Source organism: Cimex lectularius, unplaced genomic scaffold, assembly GCF_000648675.2.
Source record: "Cimex lectularius strain Harlan isolate CLEC.00 unplaced genomic scaffold, Clec_2.1 scaffold16, whole genome shotgun sequence".
In the NCBI taxonomy this organism is placed as follows: domain Eukaryota; kingdom Metazoa; phylum Arthropoda; class Insecta; order Hemiptera; family Cimicidae; genus Cimex; species Cimex lectularius.
This window is the reverse complement of record NW_019392679.1, coordinates 3,014,540-3,028,336: the sequence shown is the minus strand read 5'-3', so window position 1 is coordinate 3,028,336 and position 13,797 is coordinate 3,014,540. Positions and strand designations below refer to the sequence as shown.

At 35.5% G+C, this 13,797-nt stretch overlaps 1 protein-coding gene across 1 annotated transcript in view; it reads right to left on the bottom strand.

The window, feature by feature from the left end:
- LOC106661644 overlaps positions 1 to 11,546 on the bottom strand; it is a 41,236-nt gene extending 29,690 nt beyond the window's left edge. Inside the window, exon 1 of the mRNA XM_014385180.2 lies at positions 11,471 to 11,546. The gene's annotated coding sequence lies outside the window, so the exon portion shown is untranslated. The remainder of the gene's footprint in view (positions 1 to 11,470) is intronic.
- Positions 11,547 to 13,797: the final 2,251 nt, after the last annotated feature.

Genomic DNA, 13,797 nt, shown 5'->3' with positions numbered 1-13,797 from the left:
TACGGAAAAATGAAAATATGTAGCCCCATAATGGCAAATTGTAAAAGTGATGTCCTCCTATGATCGATTTAAATTGGTCATTTCCTATAATCCTGATCTGTATATCAGTTTGATTTGAATGAATGAATTGAATTTATTTGACATATTTTCTAACAATAAATAATTTGCGTACAAATATATTTTTTGAGGGAAAGAGGCGGGGTCCTATGCGTCCTCTATTGCATATCTCCATTTGTGTACCATACCTCCTGAAAAACATTTTTGTCGATATTAATGGGAAAATGTTCACGAAACACCCATTTACTATTACATTAACAAATCCTTTGCATTAACAAAATCATTACGGTATTGTTCAGAACTGGGAAAACTACTTAATAATTTTCCCAAGAACTAACAGTTATGTTAGCAAAATAAATAGATCTTAATTTAATAAGTTGGTCTAATACAGTATAAACAGTAAAATATTTAGTTTAAAATAAATAAGTAAATAAGTTAGTTTAAATAATTAAATAAATAAGTTAGTTTAACAAATTAGTAATAAATTGACAATTTAACAAATTAATAGTTTAATAAATTAACAAATCGACTTATGACATATTTAAAATCAACAAACGCTTACAGCCGCATATAACCCCCACATGTGGTTCACCCCACCATTGTATTGTACGAACGTATTTATTAGCGTGAATGGTTTAGCATGCATGGGTGCGGCTGTGACTGAATATCGAGTAATTCACAGGCCCACCGATTTAGGTTAATGATAATACATTTGTAGTATGATTGTGGGAAGGGTCGACTGCGTCTTGGTTGTAGTAATACTACCGAGATGCTGCGTCCTTTCTAATATGATCGTATTTATTAGCGTGAGAGGTTATGTGTGAACGGACGTGGCTGTCGAGGAATATCGAGTACTCCACAGGCCCGTCCAAAAAGTTTGAATGTATTTATTCGCGAGAATAGAAGGAGGTCGGATTAGAACCATCTTACCGACCTCCACTTTAGTTGTAATATTAGGAAACTAGGTTTATTATAGGTTTATTAGTATAAATGTGTATTATGAAGTGTGTGTATGTAAATGGTCAAATACTTCAATTTACCACATGTCGAGGGATACAAAGAGAAATGCAACAAAAACCGTAAGGTCCGATGAGTAGCCAATTAGAATGAAGTCATCAGTAGAAAGTGCAGATTTTTCAAAATGTGAGAAAGATATACGCGTGGTGCCGGCAATGACCGAAGCAGTTAACCGGCCGGAAAAAAAAAATAATCAGTAAATAATTTTATAAGTTATTAAGTAACAGATAGTTAAATAAGTGAGCAGGCTAATGAATAAGAATTTTCTACAAAACAAGGCAAAACAGCGAGAAGATTCAGGAAGATAAAATATGTTTTATTCTCCTGTGCTTCCAAGATCTCAGACAATATATGTGCCGATTGAAGTCCATATGGAGTTTTCGCTAAAGACTTTTTGAGAAATAAATTTTTGGGTCCTGTATTTTAACTGCTATATCTGTTTAGTCTGTCAAACGCATCACAGCATTTTTCATCTTCAGTGGTATTAGCAAAAAAAGGGCAAAGTAAAAATACATAAAAAATAAAAAATACCATGATAATTGGATACCACCCAACTATATAACAGATTTTTATATAAATTAATAAACAAATATTCAAAGCCAACCGGTTTGTCTCGACCACTACTCCCAAAAATCGCCTTAAGAGACACACAAAAGATGCATCATCCTGCAATCTTATTAAAATCTAACCACAAGTTTGAAAAGTTTAAAAAAAATAATCGTCAGATAAATTATAAACTTAATATGATAAATAATTTTATCTGAGAAAAAGAAATGTATATATATAAAAATGGTGGACACATACCCACACAAATATACATATCACATGCGTATATGTGGTCAATCAATACACTGGATTCTTTTATACCTTGAAAAACAAGTACTATCATACTATAATTTACTATAATTACACATGAAATATTTAAAAAGATGTACATTATTGCCCGATCTATTACTGAAATAATCGGTTGAAAAAATAAGTGTTAATTTAGAAAGATTAGAAAAATGTATACCTGAGTAAATGTTTCTCTATTCTAGAATTTAAAAATAAATGTAAAGTTGTATAAAGTTTTTAAAATGAAACATAATTAAAAAATAGTAATATGAGGAGTCAGCACAGAAAAGTCAAAAGTTAATAGTTACCATAACTCTAAATCCTGAAAATAATTCTGTTAAGACGTGATAAAAAATTAAGTACAAATTTCATTGGGTAGATTGTTAAAACTGTGGAAAACTGGCAATCCTTGCAAACTTGGACTAGCACAATTAAATAGATGAAGATCGGTACTAGACCCATTTGGCCAAAATTATACAAGTAGTGTTCGAAACGGTTACATAAATGCCGGTGAGGCCGACATCCTTGCCAAGGCCAGATTTCCACACCTCGGCTGAAGGCAAGATCTTGCCGTCGTTCGCGCACAACTCTAGGATCGTCAAAGGAAGGAGCAAATGTATTTTTTTGTTAAACCTTTGTGGCTTTTTTGCCGTTGATGACGGTCAATGACCGAACCACAACTGCCCCGATGTTAACTAGTCATCTGACTCAAATTGTTAGTGCCATCGGTGAATATACTCAACTAATGTAATATTGATATATGATACAACAACATTAAAAATAGTACACATTTAATGGAATTTAAACTACATGAAGCAAACGTGAAATCCCATGTCAAATAGGGAAGATGTAATTCACTCAATTATGATGGAATTATGGATTAATGTATAATAGAGTAAAGCTGAACTGATGTTGATAATTATAAGAATGGGTGTGTGGTAATTATAATTTAAAATATTATCTAGCACAGAATTTTACAAATTCTCACTCTTGTTGAAAATCGTAGCCAATAGATCTGAAAAAGGGATTACAATCCACGTTTTGTTCTTCCGTTTATAAAGAAAATTTAATAATCCTCAAACATTGAAAAGAAACCTTCTTTTTAAATGTCAAGGATTTGACCTGCCCGTTTAAGAATATCCGAATTACACAAACTTTTGATTCCCATTTTGATAGATTTTCTTGAGATAAAAATATAATAGTAGTAAATGTCCGTTTATGGGTGTTTTAGGAAAAGTGTAACGATTTAAAAACAAGACTTAAGTCCTTTAATTGTATATTGCGAATTGTATAAACGTGCAAAACGGATATAATTAATCCATTTAAGTGGAACTTGATCTATTGGAATAACACTCAAAGCTTTTATTGCAAACGACCAAATTGTAAATCTGGGACTAGCCTACAATTACAAGCCTTGTATTATGGCGAATGATCTGGTCGTATGTGTTAATACCCTGAAGGCATGTCGGGTTAATCAAAACCCCGTCTATCACCATGTCCGGGTTGTTTTTCCGACTGCAAACTATAATTAGTGTTTTTTCACTAATTTATTTAGTAATGCCTTGTTAGTTCAGTTATGGAAAAACATAATTTTAATTTATCTGTTAGCTTTGAGAAATTTACAATGTGTATAGCTTGCAGACCAGGGAATTACGTACAAATGGAATTTTTGAACTTACAGATAATTAAATTTAAAAAATTACAAATACGATACAAATCAACTGAATTTTGAAAAAATAAATAAAAGGTCCTTCTCTGGCGAACAAAATAACAAAATATTATTAGATTATTGATTAGCCGTTGCACTGTTTCATATTTCAAATAATTCAAGAAAATAATAATAAGAATAAACACCTTGTTCATCTATGCCCTATGCACAAACATTTTTCTTAGGATTTCAAGCGGTTGGCCATTATTGAGTATATTAAGTGGACGTTGCACTGGTTTTTCTCCTGTTCGGCCTTGATTTGGATTAGGTTTAGCCTATGCCGAAGGACAAGATTCGGACCTGAATTAATTGTGTAAATTTCACACCACTTTTTACACCGAATCCCTATTAAAAATGTATTTTATCCTATAAAGCCAAAATTTTGAAGATCATGATAGTTTAAGAAGAAGAAGAAGAAGAAAAATAACTTTATTCTGGGACTGGTGTCCCCTTAGAATAATTTACATGAGACAAAATATAATAACCTTCTATGAAGTCACATAATTTAAAAAAAAAGGAAAAAAAAGATAGATAGAAATCGTGGCACAATGTATGCCAGTAAGGCGGGCCAGAAGAGAAAATTACGAGGTATATTAAACAAAGACAAAAATAATAAATGTTATCGTGAGGTCTCTGCTTGGAGGGAGAGGAGGTGATTATAAAGATGGGATTTAAATGAGGAGAAGGAGTCAGCGTGACGAATAGATAGGGGAAGGGAGTTCCAGAGTTTAGGGGCTCGGATCAGAAAGGATCTTTCGAAGGTATGGGTTGTATGTTGCGGAAGGATAAGGTCGATTGGGGATGAGCGGGTTTTACGGGTGTGATGTGAGGAGTTGAATTGGAGGGATTGGATGATATAAGGAGGACGACGAGTGTGGATGGACTGGAAAAGAAAGCAACCTAGGAAATACTGGGCACTTATGAAATGACTTATGAAATAGTCTATATGTAAAATTTAAATATTTAATTCATTTTATTGCAGTTCAAACGGGTCAAATGTCCCAAAACTGAACAGACAAAAGCATAAAAATATAGAATTTAAAAACAACGTTGTATAAAAATAATGAAACTTGTCGCCAAGGAAAAAATCAGAAAAAGTATCCGCGACATCTCCAACTCGATTAATATGCCGAACTACCCGAGAAAGACTAGATTCCTATCCATAATTCGTCCTATGACGGAAACAGAATAGCTCATGGGAGAGGAGTTGACGCTGGGGGACGCTAATACCAATGCAGGACAAGATCTCCTATTTTTCAGCATCATCCATAAGAAGGCAGAAGCTAAAATTCTTCTGTCATCAATTGGGTCCGGTCAAATTCAGTCTTCCAGTATAAAGGCGCTCGCTACTGTCATCATTTTAAACAGTAAATATTTAAATACCCTACTTTGTACCCTCTCAGTCATGAGCGATCCGGGCCTCCAAACAATACTTGCATACTCCAAACGGCAACGAATAAGTGATTGGTAGAGGATTTTTATGGCAAATACATTTTTAAAATCTACCTTATGCCTTTTCTTCTTCTTCTTAAGATTATTTATTTCAAAGAGGAAATTAAATGCGGATTGAAAGACTATTGACACGATACTGGGATCATTAACTTAGAGGAAAAAATTCCCCATGTATATTTTTCTTCCTTCATCCGGCAGGTTTTGAGATCAGATGCTGATCACAAAACAGCTTTGAAAATGTGACGAAATATTTGAAACATATCTAGAAGTTAGTGGGCATACGGATAAGAAGAACCTCTTTTAATTAGTTTGTCGGTTGTTTACCGTTCAAGTTAGAGGAAATAGGACCGGTACTTTTACCTATTAATTCTAGATTTTAAAATACAGACAATAATATTGTAAGTAAGACACAATATTATTTATTTTTCACGAGATTCTTTAAAGTTTTAATTTAAGTGCTACGTGGGGGTTTTGAATCGTCCGTACAACCGGGAGCATCGCCCATGTGTTTATCACGGGTGAACGGTGGATGACCGTGAGACGCGAAAGTGGGATGAACTTTGTCTTTACAACAACCTCGTAAATTTGGCGAAATTCTTTACATTTGCCGTTTTGTAATAACTTCCGAGACTAATGATATCCATATATTGACAATTTATTAGTGCCGATCTAAAACAGGGCAAGTTTGTATCAACTGGCCGATGTTTGGGTCCGGATTTTATTACAAAGGACCTCGACCTTTCCTCTTGTAATGCTCCTCGTAATAATTATCTCCGATTCGACCAACACACATTCATCAAGAAATGCCACGGTCCGTCGGGATTAAACTGGACGAAATTCGCTCGAAATAAAGGTCAAATAAGGGCGGAGTCGCGGATAGACGAAGTATGAATTATAGCAAGACTTCGCCTTCTCAGCATCCGGGATTTTCCGTTCGAACATTAATTAAACGGAGATGTTGTACATTTAACATTAGATAAACTATATCCTTTAATAACAAATTTTTTTTAAAAATATTTATCAATAATAATACACAAATCAATAAAAGATAAAATTTCATAACAATTATAAATATAAGTACAAAAATAAATATTTTTCTCTCACATAAACACTTTTAGCTTATTAACCTAACTAACAACCACTAATTCAAAACCACCAGGCCACATCAAACGTAAATAGTTCAATCATACTGACACGAAAGTTCTGATGAACACGTCAGACAAATTAACATCAATACCACTGACTGCAGAAAAGTTCAAACATACAAACATTATTATTTTTTAATTTATTATCATAATTATTTTTGACGAGGGTATATCAACAACGACGTTATACGAACCCTCGAGGTGCCGGTGTTTTTGAAAAAAGCTTATTTAAAGTATGTTGGGTTCGAACAGGGCAGGGCGCTGGATTCGAACCCGGGACCTTTACCTTAGTGATAAGCGCCGTGTCAACGCTAACCGTTGCGGCCACCAAAAAAAGACCCTTGTAAGGATTCGGACATCCATGGCATCTGCGGTCATTACACGAACTCATAAACCTTAACCTTCCCCGACTGTCCGACAGTGATACCGTAGGCGGTGCTCATCTAGGGGGTGGTTAGCAATTCCACTTAAAACAAAACCGCGGCCTGGGCGGATCCGGTAGTTTCTACGCTAGGGAAGCCCCAATACTCTGGGAGATAGAGTGGCTTTCTCTATCTAGGGAGTGCGCGGGAGAACAGGCTGATGTATTTCGTCCTGTTAGCCCTTTGCGCGCAGCATACGACCCGATGCACAATGCGGGCCCGACCATTCGGAGTGGACAAGCGGAGGGCGAGGTTGTCTTGGCCCTTAGGGGCTGGGGCGTCTCTACGCCAATGCTGCGGCGGGCGATAACACCATTCCGTCGTATGCGGAGGTGCGTCAGCTCTCATCTTGAGAATCAAAACGTCCGATAAGGCCGAATAGGCCAGGTGCGTACGCTAAAGATCCTCTAGTCTTGTGACGACGAGTACTCGGGAACGAAATGTCCGACATGTGATGAGCAAGAGGATATAAGGCATACCGTATTCGTATGCCCGGGCAACAAGAGAGTTGTTTTAAAGAATCACCTGCGGCATCGGTGGCCGTAACGGGTTAGGCGTTGACACGGCGCTCATCACTATAAGATAAAGGTCCGGGGTTCGAATCCAAAAAAAAAGTCACGATAGCTCAATTGGTAAAGTACTGACGAATTTAGCCGAAGATTGTGAGTTCGAATCCCGCTCGTGACACTGACTTTTTTATCTCAACCAATACCTTACTTAAAGATTAATTAATTGAAAAGTATTTATTTGGTCAATCAGACCACGAAACCTAACCGATTACGAAAACAATTGAAAAAATGTGTGGTGATTAGTGACCGTTAGTCGATAATTATTCAGAAATCGTGAGATGCGGTCTGGTGTGATGTACAAAGGTTTCAAAAAAACATTTTCCTTTATCGTGTCAACGTTTCTAACTTTATTGAAATCATCTTCAGGGCTCAAAGCGTTTGTTTTCTGCGAAAGAGTGCCATTCTTGCGTGTCGTGTTGAGAGTGGCACAATGTTTGTAAATCCCAGGCCCTGAAGATGATCTCAATAAAGATCGAAACGTTGGCACGATAAAGAAAATATTTTTCTAAAACCTACACCACACCAGACCGCACCTCACGATGTCCGAATAATCATCGACTAACGGTCACTAATCACCACACATAATTAAGTTTCTTAAATACTTACTTCCTTTAAATACTTTAAAAAGTCATTTTATAGCTGTATTTGATTAGTTTCCTAAGAGTCTGATCTTTATCTCCTCTAATTTTTACAACATTCCATTTCGAGTAAAGATAGTGGACGGACGGTTAAAATTTGCTCAGAATAAGTTTTATCTTTTAATACTATAAAGAATGGGTAAAACTGTCATAACAGCGAATTTGTGCCTTAACATTTCTGGAGTCGTTTATGAGTAGTTTATGAGCGATTCTCCTATTCTTTTCTCTTTTCTGTAAATATTCAATTAATTATCTAATTATTTTTTTTTATGTGTGTGAGCATCCCTCGCAACGAGGATTCACTAAGAGGACCAGCCAAGAACAACGCCTCCGCTCCAGCCAAATAATACGAATACAATGTACATTCCTAAATTAGTTACTTAAAAACAATAGATTCTTAAATTAAATTGGAACCGCGGCCATCTCTACAAATAAAATTTAGGATTGTACATTGTATTCGTAATTAATACGAATACTATTATATTATCAATTTTACTTGTGTCTATTAGTATATTAATTAGAAGTATTGCCTTTAACTGTCTGGTGTATAAAACGAAATATTAGTAGTAATTATAGAAAATTGATTTAAAAAATTAAATCTAACAGCCAAATTTAGTAAGTCGTTTAAATGTTGACAATTTATATGAAAGTAAAATCACACTGCTGAAATGATAGCCCGATAAATCCTTGTCCTTCTTCCCGATGAATCGTTCGTTGGGTTGTGATTTATTTCTGACGTTTTGGTTTCACACTTTCTTCGGAGCGCCGGTAGTAATTGGTATAATAACACCATGTGTGAATCTGTTGATTCAGTTCATAAAAGTGAGAACACGATGTAAATAATCTTTACATAACGGTCACTAAATATTACTATTCGGAGATCGTGAGATGCGGTCTGGTGTGAAGTAGGTTTTAGAAAAACATTTTCATTATCGTGCCAACGTTTCGATCTTTATTGGGATCATCTTCAGGGCTCAAAGTGATTGTTTTCTGCGTAATTGTGTCATTCTTGTGTGTCGTGGGCACTCTCAACAGGACAGAAAATAAACACAATCTTTTAAAAAAGAAGTAAATGTTTTTCTAAACCCAGGTCACACCAGACCGCATCTCACGATCTCCGAATAATCATGTAGGTGTAATATTTTTATTCCTGATTTTTTTTTAAACATACATTTTTAAAGATTGGTATACTTCGACCAATACTACTTTTGATCACTATCTCTTTACTATACAATGTATTAACTTAACAAACAAAAATTAAACACATTATTTGTAATTATGAAGCTTTATGAGAATCCAAACATAGAAATATATTTACTCGCAAAAATATTATATATGTATTAATATGTTTTTTAAGCTTGACAAATTGTTTTAAAATGATTATGCATCATACCAAATGTCAGTATAATCGCATGTTTATGAAGCCATTATGAAATAAAACGAGAATCGTAAGCTGTAAGGTGACATCACCAAAACTGGTTAAAGGATATACAAATTGTACTACAACTTGTTAAATTTGTACACAAGACGGATCGCCCGTTAAAGAAGAGTTATTTACGCCATGTATTCTTACATTGACAAAGAGGAAAAGAAAATATCGTCTTTAAGACTGTATATTTTGTCAAAGCCTGGCGTTTGGCATGTGGAAGAAGGAAAGAACCCGTTTTCAATTTTTCTAATGGCTTGGTGAAATATTAACCCTCCAGTTCAACTTGAGAATATTTGGCAAACATTTGAATACGAAAACAGCTTCATGGAATGTACATTAACAAAATATATAAGACTAATGTCTATTAGGACACAGGAAAAGATTTTGGGAAGAACAAGTTTTCCTTCGTATAAAAATCGATATTAGACAGACCAGATGTGTCTGTATTTTGGATATTTTGGCTGGATTATTCTGGCCTGTTTATCCTCCTAAAGGAATGAGCTTTAAAGAAATTGTCTCTTTTCTCGAAGTTATAGATTTCAGGTTCATCGGACCCTATTGCCGTGGGACCTTGATTCGAGAGTTTTTCAAAAAGTTAACCATGGCGATTTCCGGCTCTGAGACAAATCCATTTCGAGTGAACCGGTCTACCTTGCAATATCGCTTGGATCACGTTGGATTTCTATTATCATGTCATCATCACACTTGGCCGCTAAAGGGCCCCGACCCAGTTGGAACGGTTCGAAATTGACCAAATCGACGACGTGATGGGTACGTTAATTCGTTGACTGTTAGGCGGATGTCTTTCTAGGCATAACTGCATTCACAACTGGACACTCGCAGAATTAATTAATTACTTTGTCTATGAAGATCACTTTTTATTTTTATCAGATTTCTTTCTTCAGACAACATTGATTGAACCGTTCTTGTATAATATGACATTGTGTAAAAGACTCCCATTTTGTAAGTATATCAAACCGTTTATTTAATTTCTTTTTATTGATTCATATAGACAGCATCATTTGTGAATAAATCCCAGTATAATTTAAAAAAATTTCATTTTTCTTCAATATTCCTTTCTTTAAGGTGCATTTTATGATTTATTATTTTATTATTGAATATCGCTTCATAAAGTTGAATTCTGCGTATGTATTTTTATCTCGATTAAAGGGTTACTTTTATAAAAACGTCTAAAATATTTCCTCAAAACACAAGTTTAAACATATTAAAAAATAGTCAACTTAAAAAAAAAATGTATACTTAAAGGCCAAAAAACAATATTAGTATGTTGTAATTGATATGACAATAAAAATACATACATATAGTTGAAATAATACGAGTGTCAGGTTGTTTTTGTGTTTGAGTGTATATTGACTTTTCACTTATGTTTAATTAATCTACCAATTTTTAATCTTCAATCCAAATTAGCCGACCTAGCTAAAACAAAAATTTCATGGTGAAACCATACAACATAAAGGCAGTTTTAACTTAATTAGCAAAGGAGAGAACAAGTTTAGCATGTGTGGGCAGGTTTTACGTTTTTTATTGGTAATATTTCTAGTTTATTGTAGAATTTTCATTAAAAAGGGCCTTTTTTCCCTTCAGACTGATATATAATTAAACAATGCGAGACACACTAGATTTAAAAATTGTTATACTATTTATGATTACGAACGTTTTGCAGAAAAAATATTTAAATTATATTCAATTTACAATGAAAAGGTTATTTCAAAATTTAAAAGTTAAAAGAAATCGTCAAGGTATAATCATGTACGAGGTTTGATGATTAAAAACCCATCTTACAACCTTGAAACTGCAAATTTAAGATATCAGAGATTTCGTGATTTTCAATTTAATTTAATATAAAATCTGTAATCTTAAGAAAAAATCATAAAATGGATCATATTCATGATTCAATCATCATACTGGAGTCAATTTTTTGTTTAATTTTTCAAATCATTGGTCACTCTAGGTTTAATTTCTCCCAATTAAAAGATTTTTGCTGCGATTTTCATGGTATTGGTAACTTTTGGTTTTTTTATTTGATCTCAAAGGCTAATTAATCATAAAAAACTATTGAAGTGATTAAAGTGGGCGGAAGTAGGCCAGAATCTGGATTAAGAAGTGCATAGCCTGCAGCTCGAAACTCAACGAGCCCCCATTGTTTACGACTGACTTAGTTGTTGCAGACAGCGTTACCTGAGTCCTATTGTATCCAATGAAGATGTTGTCACTGACTAACAATAGCAGGAAGACTGAAAGAAGCAAGAGCGGGATGCCGTTCGTGGGTCTTCGGGGGATGTGTGGTTGCGTGCGCAGTGCATCATCCCCTAGTCTTCGTCTTCGAAGTTTGGTGGGGACGCGAATTTTGGGCACGGCCTGCTCTGGCCTTTGGAGAAGAATTGGGCCAACAGTTTTAGAAAAAGTCGGATTGCGTTTCCTCACGCATATTTTTGACCTTGCCGTCACGTATAATTTTTCAGCATTTATGTTTGATTTTGGAAGAGCTTTTTTCCGCAGGGAAAGTAAGTCTTTGTTATATCTTCGGAAGAGCTTTCATTAAACCTTGGCAAACCGCATCAGTCAGACACTCCGTCAACTGTACATTGGTCTAAAAACAATTTAATTAGCCTTATAATTTTCTAAATTAAATCACTACATGAGTTCAAATGGCTTTTCTTCCTTCTGACTTGCTTCCGCGTTCTCGTGTAGGCCGAGGCGAGACTGGTGTTTGGCGACAAATCTTTGGATTTTCGCCGTGACTTCTGAAATCTTAAAATCCCTATATAATTCCCTATTCCTTACGTACCATGAATTGAGCATTGAGTAGAATTTGTTTTGAAGTGTTTGTTTTATTTAATTTGGTACGTCATAGTTAATTAAATACCATATGCCTACATAATCTATAAGACTACACAGAACTTTGAGGATGATGCCTGATGCCATGACCTCTAAATTCACTTCCAAAAATTTCTAATAAAAAACACCTGTTAGAGCACCTTGGTTTTGGTAGAAAGGGATCCCAGTTAATGCCGACCACATATGGCTTGCAGATGGTTCCAAAACCGAATATGGGTCAGGAGCTGGCATTCATGGAAACAAACCAAGGACTAGAATTCATATAAGCCTTGGACAATATGCCACCGTCTTTCAAGTGGAAATTGTGGCTATTGAAAGCTGTGCAGGAGGTAAAATGGCTGGGGATTGTCAATAGAAGAACAAGCCAGCCGACATTGAAGGCAATTGCCGCATCGGCGGTAAAGTCCAAGTCATTTGGGACTGCAATAGAGAGAAAACAACAAAACTACCCTTGTCTAGGTGCCAGGGCACACAGGGAAGTGGGCAACGAAGAGGCCGATAAATTGGCTGAGGGGAGTTCAATGAGGATACCTATTGGCCCTGACCGTTTGTAGTTTACCAAACTGCCAAAAACGCGGATCTATTACACAATGGATTAATAATCGTCGTCCGCTCAATGGGAATGTAGCCCGGGACAGAGGCATACGAAAAAGCTTATAAACAGTAGAACTACTAGATCTAGGATGTGTTAGGACTAGAATAATAGTTCGACTGCTAACTGGACTCAGCAGACTCCGGAGGCATATATATAGACTTGGAGTGAGAGAAATAAGCTTGTGCAGATATTGCCAAGAAGAACACGTTCTCTATTGGTGCGAAAGCCTAGGTAAGCTGAGATTCCTAATTCTGGGAGAGTAAAAGCCAGGGCCTGAAGGATACACACGGGAGCCCTTGAAAAAGCTTTGGGAGCTCTAGATAAAAAATGGAGATGCACAATAGACCAATATAGGTCGCAGTGCGCAGGTCATAAGGAGGCCGGCTCCTATACAATCTAACTTAATCTAAACTAAATGATATATTTTTAGCCACTGATTGTCCTTGTTGCACTTACAATTTTGATGGCACCGATTTTCGTAAAATCACTAGTATACAGTAAGAAAAATATTGGACCCAATACTCTTCCTTGGGGCACACCCGCATTTATTTTTCAGTTCTGAATATTGTTCATCTTATTTGAATCTAAAATGAGTTGTGAAGGATGTAGTGTTTATTAATGTATTGGTACGTCCTATACTTAATGTTAGAATTCAATATGTAGAAATTAAAGAACAACGTACATATGTATATTATACTTGCTACCTGGATTCTCTTACTGTTGATACTCTCCAAACCGACCTCGACGCTATGGAATCCTATTTTCTCCTCCTCCTCAGTTAACCATATGGTAGATCTCCTCACCGAAAATCTTTTTTCCCTCCTTAACTCTCATGTTCCTCATCGAACCTGTATTTTTCACTGCCCTTCTCCCCCTTGGATGTCTGTTTAGATTCGCGACCTGAGGAGAAGCGGGAATATCTACAATTTTTCATTACAAAACATTTTTTTATTTACCCTTTCATTTTCTTTTTATCCTTCCTTATACCTTTAATAATCACCCTGACAAGAACTTTGGGATTGAACCAGACCTTATCTTAAAAACCCCAAAATATTTATTTCCCAAATCTCGC